The 25,602-nt window shown below is 45.7% G+C and overlaps 1 protein-coding gene across 1 annotated transcript in view; it reads right to left on the reverse strand.

The window, feature by feature from the left end:
* The window catches only part of SMPD3 (sphingomyelin phosphodiesterase 3), a 141,592-nt gene that overhangs the window by 78,360 nt on the left and 37,630 nt on the right, over window positions 1–25,602 (reverse strand). The window contains exon 2 of the mRNA XM_077310970.1: window positions 14,724–14,811. The gene's annotated coding sequence lies outside the window, so the exon portion shown is untranslated. The remainder of the gene's footprint in view (window positions 1–14,723; window positions 14,812–25,602) is intronic.

Raw genomic sequence — 25,602 nt, forward strand, 5'->3', positions numbered from 1 at the left:
TGGGGTGTATTTTACATGGCTGCTAACTTATTTTAAGAGAACGGCATGTTTCTGGTTTATCTTTAACCAAAGACTAGCATTTCCCTTCCTTTTAAAGTTGTAGGGGGGAAGAGACACATAATAGCAGGGCAAGCCAAATACAGTGCACAAAAGGCACCACTGAGCAGTCTGCTTCCACTGGCATTAAACCCATTATATTAGCGGGTTTATTTTTTTAAGTGGCAGTATCCCAAGAGCTATTTTCATTTGTTAAGGGCATAGCACTGTCATAACAATGCTGGTCTACATTTTTAAACTGAGGAATGCAGTTAACAAATGGTATTCCAAAGCATGAAATGGCTGCAGAAGGATCAGAGTATACCTCGGTATACTTTGGAGAAAGGCTGGCTCCCAGAGGACAGGGATAGTCAACCTGTGGCCATGGCAGGGGCTCATGGGAATTGTTGTCCATGAACAAGCTCACCTACTCTTGTTTTTTTGTAATGGGGAATCTTCCTTTACTTTTTATTGGTGTTGGGGTTTTTTTTCTCCTTGCCAATGTCCCTGCCCCGAGCAGCAATACACACTTAATGAGGATAAATTTAAGATCAACATTCCCCAGCCTATTTAAGATTAGCAATACATGCTGTTCTTTTTTTTTTCATGCTGAATGTCTTCATTATTGCAAAGATTAAGAGTGCCAAGTCCTACACTGATTAATAATACTTAGGCAGCATTGGCAAAGAGTTTGGAAGTTCTGTATAAAGCAACAACACCCCCCTGCTGGTATTTGGAGCCACAGGTGCTAAGGGATTTGTGGCATTGAGTTATGTATAGGATTCAAAACAAAATCTTCCCTGTTTGGTTCTTCAGGGCTACCGGAATACAGCTCCTCTGTACTTACATACCCTGTTGAACCAACACACAGAAATCCATCCTCAGAAAATGAACCTCAAGCAGAGGCAATTTCTAGCTCTTTGACTCAACAGGAGCAAGCTGTTGACAAAAGCTTAATTATACAGGTTTCCTAAACAACAATAAGAAATGGCCCAAGGTATCACTAGATGCGCAGCTTTTTAAAAAACCTTTTGCAGCTGTTATACTTGAAAAACCTGCAATGACAATAAGAGAAAGCCAGCATTCTTCAGGTGACTTTGGGCAATTTTTACTTGGAAATGCACCTCTGGTATGGTAACAGGCAGAGCAAATTTATTTGTGAAGATATTTGTACCCTATGAAGCTCTTATGGTGGTTGACCACCTGGTCAGTTTGGGAGATCTCTCAGTGACAAAGATCAGATCCCCTGGGAGAACAGGCCGCTTTGGAGGATGGACGCCATGGTATTATACCAGGCTAAGGTTCCTCCCTTTCTCAAAACCCACCCACCCCAGGCTCAACTCCCCAAGTCTCCAGGAATTTCTCAATATGATGCATGCAAACCTAGCAGCTCCATATCATCTCCTTTGACTAGCAACAGGTCTTGAAGCTATCAGGCAGAGAAAGCTCCATCCCATCCCAGGTACTTCTCGTTCAACCTGAATTAGGTTGGGGAGGAAACCACTTATATGTCCTTGTCCACCAGTTCAGTAATCTCCAGAGTGGTGGCGATTACAGGCACCCTGGTATCTGGCTTTGTGCTGCCTGTTTGCTTCTTCCCCGAAGCAAGTCGCTAGTCCTGGCTTTTCCCCACCTGATTGGAGCAAAAGGTGTTTCAGAAGAGTCCAGGAGCCTTCACCTCTGCATCTGCAGGGATCATCTGCCCAGAAACAGCCATCTCCATCATAAGAGGAATAGAATCAAAAAATAATAGAGTTGGAATGGACCTCATGGGTCATCTAGGCCAGCCCCCTGCACTATGCAGGACACTCGCAACTCTATCGCTCATCCACTGTAACCTGCCACCCCCTTGAACCTTCACAGAATCAGCCTTTCCATCAGATGGCTATCCAGCCTCTGTTTAGAAATTTCCAAAGATGGAGAACCCACCACCTCCCGAGGAAGCCTGTTCCACTGAGAAACTTCTCTGTCAGGAACTTCTTCCGGATGTTGAGATTGAATTTCTTTTGAATTAATTTCATCCCATTGGTTCTGTTCTGTCCCTCCGGGGCAAGAGAGAACAACTCTGCTCCATCCTCTTTATGGCAGCCTTTTAAAGGAAGCATGACTTACAATCCTTCAGAGTTGTGCCTAGGAGCTGCCAACTTCCAGGGGAAGTCTGAAGTTCTGTAATGACAACCAATCTCCAGAGTACAGAGATCAGTTCTCCCACAAGAAATGATGGCACTGGGAGATGGAATATCTGGTATCACTCTCCTAGGAACTCCCTCTCCAGGCAAACTCTGACCACCCTAAGCACAGCTCTCAAACCTCCAGGAATATCTCAAGCCAAGACCATCAAACATGGTGTAGTTGATAGAGTGTTGGGCTAGGATTCTGAAAGACCCAGGGATGAATGCCAGCCTCTACTATGGAAACACTAGAAGACCTTGGGTGACCTTGGGCCTGTCACAAACTCTCAGCCTATCTCATAGGGCTGGTTTTGTGCCAGAATGGAAGGGAGAATGATGTCCTAACTGGGAGAAAAGTGCAATATAAATATATAAATAAATGCAAATGCAATGCAGAGTCACTATAGCCATTTTGTCACGGCTTTTACTGCCCATTTTTAAAATCACGACACACCTCCGCTGGCTTAAGGAGACCGGGGACTCCTGAAGGGCCGGCATACCATAGGCTGGCTTAAGGATCTCTCACGCCTCCAATATCAGATTTCACTCTCTCCATGCAGTACAATAACGTTACCAGCTGCCGTTCAGACTTGTGGCTGCCGAGGCATGCAAAGGAAAGAGCATGATTTCCACAGGGACTGACGAGTTGAAGCATCGGCAGCAGCAAATATCCGGCAACTCTTGCCCTGGATTCCAGCTCATCAGCTCACCAGCAATCGTTAAACATTTATATATCTCTTCACCACCTTTTCAAAGTGATTTATAGATAAGAGTCAACTGTTAAATATTGCAGTTACCGGTGCCCACCATGAGCTGCTTTTGGCAGAGAGTCAGTCGGAAGATTTCTCGGCTGTATTGATCAAAAGCTTTCAGCATCCAGCAGAGAAATGGGAAGGGGGGGGGGAGGACACGTCTTGACAAGTACAACACAATCAAGTGCATGATTGGGAAGCAAGCTGGCTTTGGGACAAGACACAACAGAGGGGAAGAACAGTCATCATCTGCAGCATGGAACAACCCTCTCTTTATTCTCCTTAAACCGTACACCTGCACAACTGCTTGTTTCCTCTGTCTGGGAGAAGAATAAAACAGGGGCAGAAGGGATCATGCAGCCAGCGGACTGCAATACACAGCCTGTGTTCAGTCGGATTAACACCGCTTTTGTTTGGAGGGTTGTTTTTTTGGAAGGTCAAGGCTGCCTTTCTCAATTTTTTGACCATCGAGAAACCCCTGAAGCATTCTCCTAGCTTCAAGAAACTCCAGATGTGGCATGACCATGCAGAAGATGGTCGGGAAGTATAGCTGTGTACATGCCCACCTGGGGACCCTCCTCTTTCCACCCCCTCCAGGTCCATTATGGGCTATTTTGGGAGGGGGGTAATGTGTCAATATATGGTCATGTCATATGTGTAACAAACTTAACACACATATAAAAAGTTAATTAACACCCACCCATTTGGGAAACCCTTCCAGGGCCATCAAGAAACACCCTGGATCTAGATTACAGAATTGTTTCTGTTCAACAGAGAGCCAAGCTCGTCATTGGGCAAAAAGATGCCCTTTCTCTTGGGTTTGTTGTTCATTTTATATTGGCTTGTTCTTCTTCCCTCCCTGTTTTTACTGTTGGTCCATGCTGTTCCCTACTGTAATTGATTTGGGTTTCTGTGACTTGTTTATCGGCCCATCAAGGGGTTTTAACTAATTGTTTTAGCAACCCCTGGGTTTGCTGCTTTGGTTAGATAGTTATGATGTTACTCATTAATTCTTGCACAGAAGCTGTCCTGAGAGCACTTTGGTACTGAGAGCTGATATATATACACAAGTCTTAAATAAAATAAATATTTGGAGCATCCTGAAATGTAGTGATGTATGAAATCAGATTTATAAATATTTTCCAGTAGTTGGCATTGCTTTTTCGATCACAAGGCAGCATCATGAAGCATTAAAAAGTTCCCTAGTACAAGGGCTTAAAAAAACAACGACATGGCTAAAGCTTCCATCTATTAATCACGCTGAATAATCGATAAGGGCAGCCCGTGATGATGAGAACCTTATTTCCCTGCACCCCTCCCTTCCCTAGTCTGTTGTGGTGAATTGTCTCTAAACCAGGGGTAGTCAAACTGCAGCCCTCCAGATGTCCATGGACTACAATTCCCATGAGTCTATGTACATCTGGAGGGCCGCAGTTTGACTACCCCTGCTCTAAACCACCTGCAGTGCTTCAGACTCAGCCGCACCAGTTCCTTCTAGGATATTTGCAAGCCCATCTGCCTCCTGGGCCATTCTCTTACAAATCAATAGGGATGCCAACCCCCAGGTGGGACCTGGGTATCCCTCAGAATTACAGCTCATCTCCAGACTACAAGGATCAGTTCATTTGGAGAAAATAGAATCTTTGGAGGGAGGGCTCTAGGGCAGGGGTGGTCAAACTGCGGCCCTCCAGATGTCCATGGATTACAATTCCCATGAGCCCCTGGAAAACTGGAGTTTGACCACCCCTGCTCTAGGACCTTGTGCCCAACTGAGGCCTCTGTTCCCCTTCAGGCTCTGTCCTTAGATCTCCAGGAGTTTTATAACCTTGACCTGGCAACCCTGTGCCCTTATCCCCTGACACTGTCCAGGGGGGACCTGGCAACCCTAGAAATCAAACCTTCTTCAATAATCGTCAGGCTGAACACATTTTCAAGACTTCACACCAAAGCCGCTCTCTATAGCTGGATTAAGCCAGCAACAAGCATGGGAGTCGGCGCTAGCTGCAGACACGAGATGTTGCCCCTTGTCATTCTCCGGCTACGTATAATCCACCAGAGAAGCCGGAGGACAGTCAAGTGCCGAGTTCCTCTTCTCGGGTCTCAGCAGAGGGCTGGAGAGGATGTGGATGGCAAGTGGGGGAAAGTAGAGGCCATCTGCTTATTATCGGGATGCTTTAATGTGCCTTCTATATTTAGAAAGCAGCCTGATTTAATATTTATAAGATGCACTTTCAATCAGGTGGTTAATTTCTCCTTTCAGGGAATCTGACGGTGTTAATTCACTTGCACAGCCTTCCTTGAACACCGAAGATATGAATTTTGTTTCCTATTCCGCAAGAAGCAGGACGGAGAAAAGGAATTTTTGCTCCTGGCTTCCTTTGTCCACCGGCTGAACTTAACATTGGGTGATGGCAGACTTCGGCTTTATTTGTTAGGGTGGCTTGCTTTGGATGAGAATTAGAAGTCTTCTGTTACTAGCAAGCCTGATTACTATTTGCTGGGGAAAGGAGTGGTTTATTTAAAGACTCAGGATTTAACCACTGCATGTGACCTTTCTCAGCTGGGCCCACAGAATAGCTCTTTTATTTCTATTGGGGAACATCTGTACAGGTTCACACATTGATCATACAGTGATTGCAACAAGTACTGGGGCAGATCATGCAAAATTCTTAAATCAAGACGGGCTAAGATCAAGACTTTAAGTGGCATTACTATTACTATTATTTATTTATCTATTTTCCACCACTCTCGGCAAAGCCAGCTCATGGTAGGTTGCAAGATAAAAATAGAATAAAATACAAGTCCCCTAAAAACACCACTAAAACACAACAGTTAACAAAATACAAAACCAGCAACAAATGGGCCGGCAAACTAACCCCCCACCTCCCCTGCTGGGAACTATGGGAGAACTGCTGGCCACCACTGTTAGAATGTGGTAGAATTCCTTCCTTCCTTCCTTCCTTCCTTCCTTCCTTCCTTCCTTCCTTCCTTCCTTCCTTCCTTCCTTCCTTCCTTCCTTCCTTCCTTCCTCTCTTTCCTTCCTTCCTTCCTTCCTTCCTTCCTTCCTTCCTTCCTTCCTTCCTTCCTTCCTTTGGGGGCGGGGCACAGATCTTCTCTTTGCACTCACCTCAACCATAGACCTGGTGGAAGAGCTCCATCTTGCAGGCCCTTCAAAAAGCTGAAAGCTTCACAAACACAAGCCTTCACAAACACCTAAGACCTGATTAACATTGGGCAGAGACATCGTGCTGAAACAACCATTTAAAAAGGACCAGATGGTGCTCAGAGACTTATGCGACCTGACTCGATTCCAAACTGCCATTCTTAGGAGGAGCAGATCTAAGATATTTTATCAGCAATGAACCTGGCAAAGTCCTCATCACTGCAAGCTGAATTCTAATGATTGTCTGAGAGATGAATGCCCGCAGCTAAGAAGGGGTTTCATAGAGGCGGATAAAGTTATGCATGGGGTGGAGGAAAAAGTCAGATTTTTCTTCCTTTTCCATAACACTAAAACTTGGGAGCAACCAGTAGATTAATGGGCAACAGGTTTATGGCAGACAAAGGGAAGTACTTCTTTACTCGTTGAATAAGTAAGCTGCGAAATTCACTGTAGCAATAGCCACAGGCATGGATGGCTTTAGGAAGGAAATAGATCCATGGAGAAGCCCACCAATTCTCACTAAAAGTTGCCTCCATATCCAGATGCAGCAAATCTCAGAATACCAATGCAGGAGGCAGCGTTAGTGGAAGGCCTTGACCTATCTGCCCTGTTTTTTGGCCCTCTAAGACATACAGTTAGAGCCTCTTGTGGCGCAGAGTGGTAAGGCAGCTGTCTGAAAGCTCTGCCCATGAGGCTGGGAGTTCGAGCCCAGCAGCCGGCTCAAGGTTGACTCAGCCTTCCATCCTTCCGAGGTCGGTAAAATGAGTACCCAGCTTGCTGGGGGGTAAAACGGTAATGACTGGGGAAGGCACTGGCAAACCACCCCGTATTGAGTCTGCCATGAAAACGCTAGAGGGCGTCACCCCAAGGGTCAGACATGACTCGGTGCTTGCACAGGGGATACCTTTACCTTTACCTTTAAGACATACAGTTGGCTACTGGGTGAAACAGGATGCTGGGCTAGATAGACCACTGGTCTGGTTGCCAGAGAGAGACCTCCTGATAGCAATCCTTACCTCTCTGTCAGCCAGGAGGAGAATAATTAATTTTGAAATCACTGCCAATGTGATGACATGACACCACCTCCATGGAAAACCTAGAAGTGATGTTACAGTGCTCTAGGGATCACTGATTCTCAGAGCAGCATGATGTCACTTCTGGGTGTCCCCCAGAAGTTACATCACGTTGTGTCAATGAAGACCCGCCCCCCTCCCATGTCCTCGCCCCTCCATCTCCTGGCAGGTACTAGTCATTGGTTGGAAATTCTGGTCTGATCCAGCAAGGCTGTTCCTATGTTTTTTATTTCCCCCCCACTCCCAAGACCAGCTCATGGCAGGTTACAGAATGCCCAATAAACCCCCAAATAAAACCCCATTAAAAACAGGACAACAAAATCAGAACAAACTGGAACAAACATGACAGTAATTCCTCAATCTCCCTACCTCCCAACCAGCCTCTAGTAAGGGGTGGAAAGAGGGATCAAAGATAGTAAATAGCCTAACTACTGCGTAACACCAGGTACTTAGATATATGTTCAGATCAGGGCCATAGTGCCTAGGGGAAGGCGGATTCAGCCTCCTCTCCTGTGCTATTTCCCAAAACAGAAATGGTCCCATGGGGTCACTCTTTGCCCTACTGGGGAAATGTGCATGTGCTGATGAGAAACACGTAAACTTTCCCTCTCGCCTCTGTTTCCAAATTCCAGTTCACCTGCTATTCTGAGTACTTGCTCACTCTCTTTGGCCTAGTTCTCACCCAGGTGCTAAACTTGTGACCAGACCAGATAGTACTTCTGCAGACTGCAGGCAAGGACTCATATGGGTAGATGTTTCTCCATATAAACAAACAAAGCCATCCCACACTCAGAAAACTAGCCTATCGAAGGAAAAGAAGGAACTAGCCTGCCTTCTTCCTTGTACCATAGTCCTTTACATTAAATAAGCTATTTTTTTCATGTAAGAACATTTAGTCAAACTCATGAACTCTCAAGTTCAATTAGGTTTACCAACCTCTAGGCCGGCTCAAGGTTGACTCAGCCTTCCATCCTTCCGAGGTCGGTAAAATACCCAGCTTGCTGGGGGGGGGGGGGGGTAAACGGTAATGACTGGGGAAGGCACTGGCAAAGCCACCCTGTATTGAGTCTGCCAAGAAAACGCCAGAGGGCGTCACCCCAAGGGTCAGACATGACTCAATGTTTGCACAGGGGAAACCTTTACCTTTACCTAGGTGCACTTCTATAAGAGCCTCTTGTGGCGCAGAGTGGTAAGGCAGCTGTCTGAAAGCTTTGCCCATAAGGCTGGGAGTTCGATCCCAGCAGCCGGCTCAAGGTTGACTCAGCCTTCCATCCTTCCGCGGTCGGTAAAATGAGTACCCAGCTTGCTGGGGGTAAACGGTAATGACTGGGGAAGGCACTGGCAAACCACCCCGTATTGAGTCTGCCATGAAAACGCTAGAGGGCGTCACCCAAAGGGTCAGACATGACTCGGTGCTTGCACAGGGGATACCTTTAGGTGCACTTCTGCTGGAATGACAACTAACCCCCGAGGTGGAGACACCAGCTTTGCAGGATGGACTCTATCACAATTTCCTTCCCCTCCCCGAACACCAGCCTCCCCTGGCATCGCCTCCAAATCTCCAGGAATTCTATCTGAAGTGATACAGCCCACGGAGGGAGAGCAAGGCCAATCTGAGGCAGGCGTCCTTTAATATCTTGGCACAAAAAGAGGATTATTTGACCTGCCGCTTGACAATCACTGCACACTCTCATATCATATAAAAAAAAATCTGAAGGATTTAGGGGCGGTAAAGGTGGAAATGTCAAGAACACAATTACTTTTGAATGGCAATATGCAAATCCCAGGGTTATCCAAGTCAACATGTGGTATTGCACAGAGTACACACCCCCTTATCGAATAGATTTCCCATCTTGAGCTTGCTTAGTTTTTAATTTCAGGGCATTTGTCTCTCCCTTGCTGTACCCCAGGGAACAGGGTTGGCATGGCAACCACTGTCTCTGTGAATGGCTGGCTGTCCCCCCACCTCCCTGCAAGTCATCTGATTCTCTCCCATGTTCTTCAGGATCAGGTACATTCAAATGCACACTGTTTGTTTGCAGTCTAGTGCTTGGGGAGGATTGGGAGGATTTGGAGAGGTGGCTGGGGAGGAGGGTTAACAAGAGGTTCAGTCAAGCACACCATTAGCAGGAGACCGGGCAACAATTCAAATAAAACTCAAGTCAAAGTGGAAAAAGCAGCCAGAAGGGACCTATCCCCCTGTGGCTGTGCAGACTAGGAATACTCAAATACCTGGCAGGTGGGCTTACGTCTTCTTCTCCAGTTGCAAACAGTAGCCTGATTTTTCAGCAACTGGTTCAACAATTGGTCAATCCATTTGTCGGTGATCGGCAGGCTGTATTCCTTCCTAGCCGTGCAGTTGAACGCGCTTGGCTTTCTTGGCACGCGTGTTTTCATGACGCCTAGCTGAGGTCTTCTGCCTCCCCATCCTTGCCTCAGAACTGCTCTGTTCAGCAGGCAAGAATTTAAATAGACAGATCACTCCTGCATCATACAAATCAGTCATCAATAAAAGCCTAACCTTTTGGTGTTCATCTTAGTAGCCCTTTGTGATGCGAATGGACACCAATCACTTTGAATCATGCACACATGAAGCTGTATTATACGAAAACAGTCCCTAAAGATCAGTATTGTCTATGCCGGTGGTGGGCTAACTGTGGCCCTCCAGATGCCCATGGACTACATTTCCCATGAGCCCCTGCCAGCATTTGCTGGCAGGGGCTCATGGGAATTGTAGTCCATAGACATCTGGAGGGCCACAGTTTGCCCACCCCTGGTCTACTCAGACTGGCATGAGGACTTTCACGTGACCTAGTGCCGGGTCCTTTAACTGGAAATGACAGGGAATGAACATGGGACCTTCTCCATGCCAAGCAGATAGTCCCTCACCATAAAAGGAGCACCAGAAGTGCCTTTGCACATGCGCAGCTTTGGGGAAACGGGTTCAGTAGGCTTTGAGCTGCTAAGCATGAACTGAACAGACCAAATGACTTTGAACACAGTAAGCCGGACAGTCAAGTATATTCACTGCAAAATTTGCAGCAGCTCTAGAGCAGGTGTGCTCCCCCACCCCCATCCCGATTGAGAGAAAATCCCGCTCCCAAGGCCCAAACATTATTGATTGCTCCATGAGGCAATCCGAGAACCAGACAGGTGCACTGTTGGGTAACTGGCCCAACCAACTCAAACTCTACAAGTTGTTACTGTGGTTCAGAGGCTGCTAAAACTGTTGCTGTAGTAGAATTATGATGTAGTTGGATACAGTAGTATCGTGGCCTCCATTTTGCTGGGGAGGGGGACTGTGAGAGCAAAACAGCTTGTTGAATGCTTCCAAGTGAGATCATGTTAGTGATGATACTCATGTTTCTAGTCATTTAGGAAATTTCTATGCCACCTTTCCAGCGGACCTGCCCTAGGTGCCTTACAAAATAAGAACATGAAATGCTATAAAATATTGAAAGTCAGCATTAAAAACCCAGCCAAGCATAAAAACACAGGCCAATTTAGCAAGAATCTTAATGGTCTTCTATGATGCTTTGGATTGGCCGTGGCTGGACACAGGAGATTGAACGAGGCCATATGTCTTCAGCCTTCCAACCCAACTTGAATCTTCTGGCTGCAGCATGTGCCCCACTCAGTACATAATGTGAAGTCACATGATTTTAGTCACATGACAGAAAGAGAAGGAGCCTGAGTCCCCAAAACCCACCCGTATTCAAAAGGAACCCTCTCCTTCAATGAGTGACACTTGCTGTACCATCCTGACCCACCTCTCAGCACACATGCAAACCACACATGCACATGAGCAACAAGTGCTTCCAAAAGGCAACCAAAACATGACACCTGTCTAGAAGTTTGTAATGCAGAAGATGGAGCTCTATGACACACCTGGGGGGGATCCTTCACCATGGGCTGAAGACCACTGAACCAGACACACCCTGGTCTGACCCAGCAAGGTTCTTCATACGCTCTTCTCTGCACTTCCTCCATGCCATCCGATGTTCATCCTCGGAGACAGACAATTTTTACCTTTGTTCTCTCCTAACGGCTGTGCAGGAGCGATTACCTGCCTTAGTCACCACTTGTCTAATTGCTAAGCACTTTGAATGACAAGTATGTGAAAACGAGATCAATGTAATTAAGGTCTGAGTAACGAAAGCAACTCAATATTGGAAGGAAAAAAATACCAAGCCACCGTTAACCTAATAGCAGGTACGATGGAGCAAAAGAAAGCGTTTTTTTTTACCAGCCTGACCTTTTGAAAACATAAACATTAAAAAGGGCAAGTTAAGAGCCCACCTTCAGGATTAGGAGTAGGGAGTGGTGTTCATTTTAATGTTATTTTTTGGAAGAAAAGAAAAAAACATAGCCTTGTACAGTTCATTAAATTGCAAATATTTACAGACCTTGCTTTTTGCCCTTGGATGGAGCAGGTTGTAAATCATGAAAAACAAGGGGGGGGGGCAGAATTTATATTCATAGAAATGCCAACTTGAACCACACATCACAAAACATAATTGAAGGTCATTAGTTCTGTCTGATTGTTACAAAATTGAGATGATTAATACTTGCCCTCTTTTAAACCAATCAGTGAGTTAATGAATTGATCCAATCTCAATAAATGTGCACATTACAAAAAATAAAAATAAAATAATGCAATACATGAGCCCTTTTGAGATACTGAAAGAACCACAGGGCCTCACGGTTTAACCTAATTAAAACCAGAGGAAAGCCCCCCCCTCCCAATCAAGACATCTCCTTTATTCCCCAGGACAGGGACACATCAGTAACAAAGAGCCTCAAAGGGGGGGGGGGAGGGAAGGAGCCATTTAAGGAAACAAAAATTAACTCTTATGTTGCTATTTAAAATTTGCACTCACTAAGCATTGAATATAAACTTCAGTCGATACACTAAAAAAATGAAAACTGGCAGGATTGCACTATTTTGGCTTGTGATATATATGTACTCTTGCTGACCTTTGGCACTTTTTCACAGGCTCATTTTGGCATTATCTCTGTCATGGAAATGGTTGCATTTGTTAATGTGTGGGCAAGACAGCCTGCATGTGCTATCTGTGGTCCCTGAGGCTGGCTGCTGGCTCATAGCTTCTGTGGTGTCCTGGTCAGCCTGAGAGTTGGGAGACTTGGATTCAAGTCTTGAAGGTCATGGTGGCCTTGGACCAATGGTTCTCTCACAGCCTAAAATGGGAGAGGGCATGATGCCAGTCCTAAGGTAGGACCTGGGGTTCCTCTGGTTTTACAGAGATCAGTTCCCTGGAGAAAATGGCAGCTTTGGAAGGTGGACTCTATAGCATTATACCCCACTGAGGTATTATACCCCACCCCAAATCACACTCACTCAAAGTCTCCCAAAGTCCCACTTTGATGTTATCCTGGGCTAGTTACTCTCTGCCAGCCTAACGTATGTTACCAAGTTGTTGTGAGGATAAAATGAAGAGGAAAGCCATAGATTCCACCTTGAGTATCTTGGAAGACAAACAGGATAAAAATGTACATGGAGGTCCATCTTGGTCTTGTGGTTAAAAGTGACGGCTTTTAATCTGGAGGGTTTGTACTAGAGATACTAGTTAGTCCTATGGTCATGAATGTATGTACCTGCTCATTCCCAAAGGCATCCAGTTAATGTACAGATTGTTCTGTGCCCCCTGACTCATCCATGTGTGGTGATGGACCAGTGTTTCTTCTCTTTCCCTCTCTGTATCAACTGTGTCCTGCATACAGGACTATGGTCCACAGAGACAGCTTTTGAATTGGTTTGTCACAGCTTGTAAAGGTGGAACTCCAGCAGAACCACCATTCCGGAAGAAGGCTAAAGACCTCCAAAAAGTTCTTAGCAGCTTCCCACAGCTACAGTTCCTTAATCCTCTCAATTTGCAAAGACGCCATTTTGGTGCATGCAACTGGAGACCGTTAAAAAAAAGATGGTTTCCAATCACAGGTAGTAAAACTGAAAAAATATGTCTGCTGCCTTGTCCACACAAAATGCTGCTCATCTAGATAGAGAGGCCTACTTCCCAGGACACTCAGCAGGAGGCTCCAAAAACATAACTGAAAAGGGGTTTGCGTCACTGCCTCCCAATTACAGAAAAAGCGACCTGAGTTAATGGCGAAGGGGTGGGTGTGCTTAAGACCTGTGCAGTGACAAAATAGGATGTAACAAAAGGCCACGCAGGAAAGAAAGGAAATAAGATTATACTAATTCAAAAAGGGCATAATGAATGGGCTGACTGCCTTAATTCAGGCAATCTGAATTATTAATGAAACTGCTTTTGCCACTGTGGAGGCTTGTTCTACTGGGAAGACTTCCTCGGTGCTCGGATCAGGAAATGGAGGAAATCAGTTTTCGAAAAGGTCAGATGCACTGAGCGGCAGAGAGATTTGTCTTTTCACACGAAGCCTGGTTTCTTTCACAGGCACACCCAGGAAATCATATCCCCCTTTTTCTGTAGAAAAGGAAATGATGGAGGAGGCTGGCGGCTGGATTTTTGGAACAAAAATTCTATGGAAGGCTATTGTACAACAACCACTGTAAAACAAAACGAATGCTGTATTTCCTCCACCCTCTTGTGGGTTTGGATGGGCTAATGAAAAACACATGTGTGAAATTGCAGTCTGCAATGTACCTAAAGCAAAACTGCTTTTGCACTTTCTGGGGTGATCTGTAATTTGGAATACCCGGTGGTATTTAGAACAGGGGTAGTCAACCTGTGGTCCTCCAGATGTCCATGGACTACAAGCATTTGCTGGCAGGAGCTCATGGGAATTGTAGTCCATGGACATCTGGAGGACCACAGGTTGACTACCCCTGATTTAGAATACCCAGTGGTGGGTTTTCTACCCAGGACTGGTTTATCCATGTATCACATGCAACTGGCCGCACGCTTCCAGGGGCATTGCGCTGTGTCTTCCCCCCATGGATCAGGGCTGTAGCCTCTCTCATCAACCTTTTCCCCTCTATAAGAACATTCCACTGTGGGGGGGGGGCTCCCTCCCATATGGCTACTCCTGCTGCAGTTGTACTCTGCTAGGGCCCTGCAAATCCTTATCTGGTTCTGGTGCTACGGGCCCCATGAATTCTTTTCAATTCACTGTTTGTGACCAGTTTGTGACACGGCTAAAGATTGTGATGGCCCATGGTTCACCCATGGGGCATGTTGCAAAACACAAACTGAAACACATATCTCCAGTTTGTACCCATCCATGATCTGTGACGCAGGATTGCACATATAAACCCTTTGTAGCATTTCCTGCACAGCTACCCATTCATTCATTCATTCATTCATTCATTCATTCATTCATTCATTCATTCATTCATTCATTCATTTCAATGATACAAACGAAAACAAAAAAAAATCTGATAAGGCATATGATGAACAGAAATGAACATTTGGAATGGAACACAGGCACAAAAAGGAAAACAACCTCTCTTTTTAACTAGGTTATTTCCAGAACTGCCTCCTAAATCCTGGTGCATCAAAGTAGAGTTGTAGAAACACAAACCACCCACCTCGAATGACGGCTTCAGCGTCTGCCTTTTAAACTCTCCTTCAGCGACTCCTCCTCCAGCATCAGCTTGTTATTGTACGGCTCTTTACCTGAAATAAAAATTTACCTTTATCAGTATTATTTGGGTAAAGGTAAAGGTATCCCCTGTGCAAGCACCGAGTCATGTCTGACCCTTGGGGTGACGCCCTCTAGCGTTTTCATGGCAGACTCAATACGGGGTGGTTTGCCAGTGCCTTCCCCAGTCATTACCGTTTACCCCCCAGCAAGCTGGGTGCTCATTTTACCGACCTCGGAAGGATGGAAGGCTGAGTCAACCTTGAGACGGCTGCTGGGATCGAACTCCCAACCTCATGGACAGACAGCTTCAGACAGCATTTCTGAAACTTACCACTCTGCTCCACAAGAGGCTCACTATTATTTGGGAAGGCTGTGAAATGAAGAAGCAGTCCCCCCCCCTCTCTCTCTCATTAAGATCATGACCTAATTTTAAATTTTATAATGATAATAACATGTCACTATTTTTGCTGAGACCCCTTGCAAAGAGTGATTGTATCCGTTGCTCAGGCTGAGAAGCATCTGAGTAACTAGTATCATTTTCATTCTGTCTTGAAAACTGCCTTAGCCAGGTGTCATGTATGCGTTTAAAATGATGCATCCTTGTTTGGAGACCCTCCCGCAAGGTCTGTGCAATTTGCAAAGTCTGATTTGTCTTGTGTTTATGGAACAGGAGTAACTAGTAAGGGAAAAACCCCTTGAGCGCCCATTCCGCTTGCTGGGTGGTCTACCACTATTTTACCTTCCCTGTTGATTGAGAGATGCAAGGGCTGCCACCCAGTGTTCTGTTTGGGGCAACATGTCCTTAGAATGTTCCTGGAATTGTTCAGGCAATGCTTTTTGGCATTGTTCAGGGAACATTCTGCAGGAAGCCGAACGACTGTCATCTCTAGTCATTTGCCAACCAGGCTGCATCAGGGCTTCACTTTGCCATTGGCTCTCCTCTATAGCAGGGGTGGTCAAACTGTGGCAGGGGCTTGTGGGAATTGTAGTCCATCGCCATCTGGAGAGCCACAGTTTGGCCACCCCTGCCACCGCAGCACAGCATGATGAGTCAAGCAGAAATCTACCTGTTGTTGCCAACCTCCAGGTGAGACCTGGAGATCCGCTAGAATAACAACTGATCTTTAGACTATGGAAATCTGTTCCCATGCAAAATAAATAAAAAGGAAAACGGAAAAATAAACCAGGCTGCTTCAAAGGGTGGATTCCCTGCTGTGCCCCAACCCAAACTCTGGCATTCCCAGGCTCCATCTGAGTCTCCAGAAATCTCCCCAACCAGATTTGGCAACTATACTTGTAGCTAAGAGATCCCAGATGGTCAACTGGATCTTTCATCTTCTGGACCTTGGAGAGCTCCCAGATTTAGAATTGATCTCTAGATCAGGGGTAGTCAACCTGTGGTCCTCCAGATGTTCATGGACTACAATTCCCATGAGCCCCTGCCAGCATTTGCTGGCAGGGGCTCATGGGAATTGTAGTCCATGGACATCTGGAGGACCACAGGTTGACTACCCCTGCTCTAGATGACAGAGGTTAAGATCCCTAGGAGCAAAGTGGGAGCTTTAGAGGGAGGATTCTATGGGGCATTTCCCACGGCTTAAAAATAGCACAATGGTTGCCGATTGAAAACGCTACTAATTTGCCATAACGCACGACGTCGTCAACAATCTGCAACAATCCTGAAACCGATCAGCAATAAGCGCTTCGTTGTGGCGCTTTCAGGGGAATCCAGAAAACTGGATTCACCCTCCGGATAGCGATACACTCCTGCAACCAATCTGCAACAGTAGCGCTAAAGACCTGTGCGTTACCATTGTAGCTGGTTCTTCAAAGTCCCTCCCCCTGGATCTCTCCTCCAAACTTCCGGCGAAGCGATCGCCATTTTTTTTTCTCGGAGCGAGCGGGGATAAACGCACCGGCGAGCCTCTTTCTGTTTAGAGGCTTCCCTGGCTTCAGTCCTTCACCTTTAGTCACTAAGCACAAACCACATAAAAGCCCGTTTGCTGAAATAAAGTCCCTTTATTTTTTACACATAAATTCAGCCGAAAATCGAGCCCGTGAGAAGGGGGGGGGGGAATTTTTTTTTATCACTCGAGCCAGCGTGCCAACGATCATACAATCAAACGATAGATCACATTAGGCAGCTGGATGGGTCTCTCCAGTGCAAGGAATCTACGTAGATTCGTTGCTATGGGTCTGTTTTTTTTTTTAAAAAAGCTTTCTTAAAGGGAAAGGGGCTGTTTGGGAGCATGCTAACGGCTGCCCATTGGCTGCTTGACGGCCAGGGGCGGGACAAGCTTGGCAATAGCGCTTCCTTTCTAGCGATTTCTGCCGAGACCGGAAGCCTGTGGGAAACGCTAAAAAACGCAACTGATTCCACTACAAAGCCAGGTGTGCAAAACGACGAATTCCACTATTTTAAATGGCGATTTTTCATTCCGCAAACAATTTGCAACAAAGATCGCCGTGGGAAATGGCCCTATGGATCGCACCCCAATGGAAATCCATCCCCTCCCCAAATCCCACCCTCCCCAAACTTTGCTCCCTAAGTCTCCAGGAAGTTTCCAACCCAACTCTGCAGCAAATGCTGTCAGTAGATAAATATGTCATATTTAAATCCCTGAAACATCAACATAGTTGACGTTATTTATGACGAGGGTCAAATCTGTCCCTTTGTAGGGCCGGGCCTTATGTGCCATAAAATACGATGCCAGATACTGGAGAGAGAAACTTTATAAAGGACACGGGCAAACCCCATTAATGATATTATTTGTTATTCAAAATGCAAACATGCTTAAAAACGTGAACACTCTTGCAGCATTTTGTTTATTTAACAGCCTTTGATAACTGGCACCTCTTGTTCTAAATTATTCCATCAAAATCTGGAGTCAACGTCTGCTGTAGCAGTCTTTACTCTGCTGTTGAGGTGTGCATCTGTAAACTGAGAAATTTTGATTTATTACAGCCTTTATTACAGGAGAAAAAGAGTCATTCACAGATCTATGTTGTCCCAAACACAGATTTTTAGAAGCAAAAGCCTTAAACTGGGGGGTAATTTTGACCCAAAATCTGGCCTGAAAGCTTATCCTTCAGTACAGCATCTCCCTGCTTCTCCACCTGCCTGTGATTTGTGGCAAGCCTTCATCGGTAGATGGGGAGCAGTGTCAATGTCCCATTTTGTCAACTGTACTGACTCATGATGTGTAATTCACCTTGAGCACACTTCCCATCTTAGAGAAACCTTTTATGTCCACTCCCCCGCCCCTCGCCAACACAAGTAATCTCAGGGGTCCTATTCCCGGTCTAAAAATACACTTCCCCACTACACTAGATCAGCAATTTTTCCCCTCTGCAACACGGGAAGCATTTGTGTGTGTTTGTGTGCATGTGCATGAAAGAGAGAGGGGGGGGGTTCATCCGCATTTAGAGAGCTCCACCCCAAAATGTACACATATAAAATAAACAAGGGACTGGAGTCCTCAACGCTTGCTCAATCCATCACAAAATCATGAACTATCCACCAGCTTTCTAAGTGCACTCCCACCACTCACCCGACTGTATACCCGTCCAGGGGTAGTCAAACTGCAGCCCTCCAGATGTCCATGGACTACAATTCCCAGGAGCCCCTGCCAGCGAATGCTGGCAGGGGACTCCTGGGTATTGTAGTCCATGGACATCTGGAGGGCCACAGTTTGACTACCCCTGCATTAACCCTTCCCATTGGTGCTCCTCTGTTTAGCCCCTTATACCCCTCCCCAGATACTTTGGCGTTTCCATTCCTATGCTCCCTCTAATGCCCCTTTCCATCAGCAGTTCCCCACCCCTCACCCCACATAACAACTTTCTCCCTCCCTTCTTCTTCTTTCTTTCCTCTTTCTTCCTCCCAAAGGGCTACTTCTCCAGCATTGCAAAAGAGAAAAAGCAAGAGAGGAGGGCAGAGGAGGACAAGAAGTTAGTGGTGGCAGTGGTAAAGGAGGCGGCTTCTGCTGCAGGAGCAAAGGGGGAGGTCCAATGTAGATGCGCATTGACAGGGAAGTGATGAACCGCCCCTCCCTCCCCCAGCCTCTAGCCGCAGGAGGAGAGAGGACAGCAAATACACATATGCTTCCAACAGAAAGAGGAAGGGGAGATGGACCCTCCTGCCAGCTGACCAGACGCAGGTCTTTTTGCTACTCTTACTTGCTCGTGGTCCAGATAAGAGACCTGAATGGGCCACATTTGTCACCCCAATTTTAACATGTGATTTTTAATTATGATAGATTCATTAGTAACTGCTAACCTCCATTCATTCAATAACTTCCTCATTTGATTCTGGGAAGGTACTTTGCATTTGAAAGCATCTTGAAAATAGGAGGGTTCAGCCTGCCCACCTGGAGCCCATTCAAAGCAATGTGTCCTTCTTTGTCCACTGGAGTTAGTGGGCTTAGAAGGGTATGGGATTGCACTGCATGGCAACAGTCAATTCAGTGTTGAAGTGAGGTCAGTCTTCAGCTGTGAAATTGCATTTCCCCCCCTACGGTTTGACAATTTATTCCACGTTTGGTATTCAAAATACAGGGTTTGTATTTTTATATATAAAGAGGATTAGCATTATTCATCATGACCCTTATAGTGACTAGATTCTGCATGGAAGCTCACGGCTCCTTGCCTTGGATCAGGTCAGAAATCACTAGCTTCGTTTATGGGCTGGGCTGGAGATTGTCTCCAGAAGTGTAGAGTTCTCAGCTGCCCTTACCCTGCCAACCAGTAGGAATCAAATTCAAGATTTATTGACTGTAAACAAACATTCCCTGTTGGCCCAGCTGCAGGATTGGTCATTGATTTTTGCTTTGAAGAGCAAAACTCATGTTGATGTTGTTGAAAATGTTCTGCATGTTTTCCCTGCGAATGATCCATCACTTCCTAGAATCATAGAATCGTAGAGTTGGAAGGGACCTCATGGGTCATCTAGTCCAACCCTCTGCAATATGCAGGACTCTCATAACCCTATCGCTCATCAACCTGCCGCCTCCTTCATCCGCTGTAACCTGCCACCTCCTTGAGCCTGAAGGAAGAGACCCGTTTTCCAGGCTTCAGAGATGAAATCTGTACTTGCAGGTTCACACATTGAGGTGGGATGGCGAGGCAGCAGGAGTCAACAGCAGAAGGTCTCGGCAAAACGCAAGAACCTGTGCTAGTCCCAGATTTGAACAAAATATAACAGTTCATCAGATGACTCTCACTGGGTCTCTTCTTCAAAGATTTAACAGAAAGAACAGCTATCAATCACCTTTCTGTCATGCTTGGCCCTGGATTCAGCAGAGAGCAACTGACAAACTCATCAGCATAATTACAGGGAAAGGGCCTTTTAGATATTTGTATTCTGCTTATCACTCCTAGCTAGGGTTGCTAGACTGCCCCCCCTCCCAAGTGGAGGTGAGAATTCTCTGCTGCCAGGCTCTGTCCCCTAGTTTCCAGCAGAAAGAGGAAGACCCAGGCCACATCGTTGGTGTTGTGCAGGAAGTGGGATCAGAGCTGGCAACCCTACCTGGGACGTGGATCAAGGCTCAGAAAAAGGAGACTGGCCCTGTAGTCACCCAGTAAACTTCCACGAATGAGTGAGAATTCAGCCAAGTTGCGTTGAAGCCTGGATTTCTCCAGATCCTCATTTGAAACACTAGCCAATACACCACTTGGGATCACTCCTGGCACACGGCCATAGCATCTTTTTGATATTATCCCCCAGCATCTTTTTGATATCACTTGTTCTGCAATCTACTTTGTGCATTTTTATAATAGGGACAAAGCAAGATCAAGATGCAACAAAACACAAATAAATGCCAAAGCGCTTGCTCAGGTCTGGAAAAATCTTACATATACAAAATCTTACACGTACAAAAAACTTACGCTTACAAAAAATTAACATCTGGAAAAATCTTACATTTAAGCAAGTGAATGCTCAGAGCTGTTTGGCGGGTGAAAATGAGCACAGGACAAAGAACATACATTTTAATTTAGGGCTGACTACCTTCTGGTGAGCCTTGGAGATCTCCTGGAATCATAACAGATCTCCAGACAACAGAGATCAATTCCCCTGGAGAAAATAGCTGCTTTAGAGAGGGCATTCGATGGTTTTAAGCACTGCTAGAATCCCTTTCCATCCCAAATCCTCCCTTCTCCAGTCTCCACCCCAAAACCTCCAGGAATTGCCCAGCTTAGGACTGGCATAGCTAAAAAATTCTTGCTGATGACTTTTAAGGCAATCATCCAATTCTATGATCTATGGCATTGCCCCCTGCTGAGGCCACTCCCCTCCCCAAACCCCACCTTCCTCAGGCTTCACCCCCCTCAAATCTCCAGGCAATTCCTCATCTAAAACTGGCAATCCTACCCTGAACCTCTCCTGGAAAGGGTGTAGTCCCACACTAGAGCAAACCCAATCAAGTGCAGTGGTATTGAGTTCTTAGTAGACTTTCCTAGGCTCACTTCCTCATGCCACAATCCTTGCGGCACAATCCTCTTTTTAGGCTTCACAGATTACAGCCAAAAAAAAGTCAAGTTCCATTCGGTGACGGAGTCATGACTGGCGTGGAGGTGGAGGGTGGGGGATAAAGTCTGATTGAGACACTGCATCTTCTCATGGAAGAGTCTGCACCCATTTCTCCAATGGAGAGAATTCACCCTCGGATATGCCAGGGGACGAGTGGAGTGACTCCGTCATGGCTCCTGAATGTTGCAGATGGGGGGGGGGGCGGGGGGAAGGTGAACAGAGTGGACACTGGTGTCAGGTGCAGACTGGTTTTTAAAAATTGAGCTTCCGAACCCCAGTGCTTGATCAGCCCAGGAAAGAGGTGTTCAGTGACAGTTTGCCTGACCCTGTGTAGTAACCCTGGCCTTCTCTGATGACCTCACATCCAAGTACTAACCAGGGCTGACTCTGTTTAGCTTCCAAGATTTGATGAGATGGGGCTAGGCTGAGGCATCTAGGTCAGGGCAACAGAAGCTTAATGGGATATTATTTACCAGGTGATGTTATTTACCTCCGGGCCACATAAAGCTTCCGCGGCCCATTTCTAAACATTAAGCCTCTGTTAAAGGGACAGGACCCTTATCTCCAGGGCTGTTAGCAACCTTGCCCCTTCTCTGGGACTAGCCCAAGACAACTGCAGAGTACTGATGGGCTCGAACAATAATTAAAAGTCTTTATGAAACAGCAGGCATCCAAACAGGGTAGCTGGCTGTCCCAGTACTTTCATGAGACATTAGCCAGACAACACTCAAAGACACTGTGTTTTTTCCCCAGGAGAAATGGTTCTCTATCTCATGAATCCTTTCAAAGCAACGCACATTGGTACATCTATTAGTAAAAGGTTCAGGAAGATAATTTATTTCTCAAGATCCCTTTGCACTTTCCACACTGCTGGCCCATCCTGTAAGTGAAACACACCCTATATTTTCAATGGCCGAGTCCTGGAGACAGCCCAAGAAAAATGTCTTCTTTTGTTGCAAGCAATCCTAATCCTGTGCACATTAACCTGGGATTAAGCCCTGTTGAATTTAGTGGGACTTTAGAGCAAGCAATACTCAGGGTTGCAGTACAAGTGGCAAAAGGCTAGTGAGTCACTTCTGACTTATGGTGACTCTATGCATTAATGCCCTCCACAGTGTCCTATCTGTAACAACCATATTCAGGTCTTGCAAATGGAGGGTTGGAGCTTCCTTTATTGGGCCAATAAATCTCATGTTGGGTCTTTCTCTTTTCCTGCTGCCTTCAGTTTTCTCCAGCATACTTGTCTTTTCCAGTGACTTTTGTCTTCTCAGAATGTGACCAAAGTACAAATGCCTCAGTTTAGTCATTTTAGCTTCTAGGGAGAGTTCAGGCTTGATTTGATTCAAACCCCACTTATTTGTCTTTTTGATGTTTCACGGTAGCCAGAAAACTCTCCTCAAACACGACATTTCAAATGCATCAACTTTCTTCCTGTCAGCTTTCTTAGTTGTTCATCTTCTGCACCCAGACGAGGATGTAATTTTTTTTTCCCTTCAGGAGAAATACTCCTGAACTTGCACAAGAGGGAAACTCCAGCTTATTCCATCGATCCGTTTCTAATCTGTCTTCCGTCCCAGGAGGCACAAAAGGTTCTGTTCCTGACAAAAACCCTGTGAGGCAAGGCACACAAAGAGAAACTGGCTGGTCCAAAGTCACCTGCTGAGCTTCATGGTTGCAAGGGGGAAGGGCTTGGAATCCAGATCTCTCAGGGACTTAGAATGATACTCCAACCACTATCCCACCACTATCCTACATTGCTTCTCTCCCATTCCGTGTTATCTCTCACTGTTCAGGTTGGAACAAAATACTGATAGACCTTAAGGAGCCAAAAGGTTCCTCCTCCACCTCTTCCTCTTCCTCTTCCTCTTCCTCCTCCTCCTCTTTCTTCTTCTTCTTCTTCTTCTTCTTCTTCTTCTTCTTCTTCTTCTTCTTCTTCTTCTTCTTCTTCTTCTTCTTCTTCTTCTTCTTCTTCTTCTTGGAAACACATGTGTTTTGAGGACAGGCACCACTGCTACGATTCCATACAAGCACACTAGAGTTGCTAAGAATGTGAGGTTAAGAAGCATTTGGAGGCAAAGACCAGGGAAAACGAAATTTTGCCCCTACCTGTGAAGAAGGTTTCTCATCAAGAAACCCAAAGGCCAAAGCTTCCCTGGGCATGCAGGACTGAATATTCTGAAGCTAAGTTCTGTTGAGTTACACCAGGGCCACCATGGCACAAGGATCTTCACTGTGTGTAGGGAAGAAAATGTTTTTAAACAATACATCCCTTCAAAAAGTCATACTGTTAAGCAGAGTTTCTGCTTGGAATAATGAGGAACTAGAGTTATGTGTAACCTCTCACTCCCTGACATTTGGAGGCTGCCTCCACCTCCAATGACAGCCATTTTGTGATTGCATCTACTATTGTGCCAGAATTCCAAAGGTAACTGCAGGCTCAAAAAATGTTAAAGACCCCTGAGCTATACCATTGTGCTACCTAGCCCAGGGCTATCTACTCAGGAAGACCCTAATTAAACATAACAATGCTCAAGGGTTTTGAATTAGCTTGCCATTGGCCCAGTTCTCTTAGAACTGCCTTGTCATAAATCCACACTGGCAGCTGAGCAGAAAAGGGCTTTAAACAATATTTGTGAATTCAGTCTTCACTTTCTCCATCTTTCGCCAACCTCCCTCTGAAATCCACAATTTACACAGTTAATATTATTCACCAAGTCAACGAAGGCCAGACAGGATGAGAGAATCCACACTTTGTATACTTTTATAGTTCTCCAAATATCTTTTTATTTTTAAATCCTAAAATATGCATTTAAAAAGCCAGTGGTTGCCCAGTATTTACATCATAGCATGTTTTCCAGCTCTTAAATTTAGCAACCAAAATGGGCAGGCAGGCAGAAGTAGAAAACAGTAAAATGCAGAAGATGGCAATCTGATTTTGAAAAGTCTACAGAAACAGAGGCCCTGTCCATGCTCCATGTGGAATAGATGCCCTTTGATCTTTCAAGGTTTTCTTCATGCACATCTGGCTAGCGGTAGATCCTTTAGGGGAAAAAAGAAGGGCTTAAGCTTGCTCAGAAAGCCCATTCTCTGCCATCCAGAACAGCTGACTTAATTCAGACATCATGCTGAGCCATGGCTTACACTAATGACTGTGGACAGCCCAAGCCCCACACCTTGGCTTCTGGTGCTAACCATACAATATGCAAAGCATGATTTAGAACTGCTTATCTGCGTCCATTTTCCCTTCTTTTCACACATTACTCAGACAGCTGCTGCCAGTCAGAGAAAACAGGACAAATCTCGGTAAGCAAATGGGCTGGCTCTGGATAAGGCAGCTTTATGCATTGGCTGCTCCTCTTCCTGCCAGTTTAAATTGCCACTAACCGATTGTTGTTGAAAGGCTGTCAATAAATGTATTAAATAAAACAGAAACAAACTGTGGTTACAAAGTTGCAGAATGCTGGGGAACGGGAGAGCCTCTTCAAAATGCCTGCTAAATGCTGCTTTTATTTGGCATTAAGTCTGCCAGCCTAAGGCTGGCAATTTTCAAGAAACTCACCTGGGGGGGATGAGCCAGGGATGCGGTGATGTCACTTCCAGCACAACTGGAAATGATGTCATGACATTGTTGGAGACATCGTAGCATTTGCCCCAGACTCTTTGGTTTAACCATAGAGCTTTGCTGTGGTGGTTAAGAGCGGCGGCTTCTAATCTAGCAAACTGGGTTTGATTCCCCACTCCTCCTCCACGTGCAGCCAGCTGGGTGACCTTGGGCCACTCACAGTCCTGTTAGAAGCCATTCTCACGGAGCAGTTTCTCTCAGAGCTCTCTTAGCTTCACCTGCCTCACAGGGTGTCTGTTGTGGGGAGAGGAAGGGAAGGGGTTTGGAAGCTGCCTTGAGACTCCTTTGGGCAGCAATAAGCCGAGTATAAAAACCACCTCTTCTGCTTCTTGGGTGAATGCTGGTGCATTGTGCAAAGTACTAATACCCCTTTTGTGTCGCACCGGAAGTGATATCACTACATGGCTGATCACCTCCTCCACCTCCCCGGCCCCCCTCACAGAGCTGAAGGAGATCTGGCTTCCCTATTTTTATTTATTTATAATTAAATTTATATACCGCTGTTCCCAGCAAGCTGGCTCACAGTGGTTCACAATAAAATATTTCATAAAAACACAATATAATCATAAAACATCATAAAATACAACCCCCCATATCATCAAAACCCACAATTCTTAGATAAGACTCTCCCCCCCCCTGCTTTTTTGTCCTTTCCTTGTATTTCTCATTATC

The sequence above is a fragment of the Paroedura picta genome, chromosome 14 (assembly GCF_049243985.1).
Source record: "Paroedura picta isolate Pp20150507F chromosome 14, Ppicta_v3.0, whole genome shotgun sequence".
NCBI lineage: Eukaryota > Metazoa > Chordata > Lepidosauria > Squamata > Gekkonidae > Paroedura > Paroedura picta.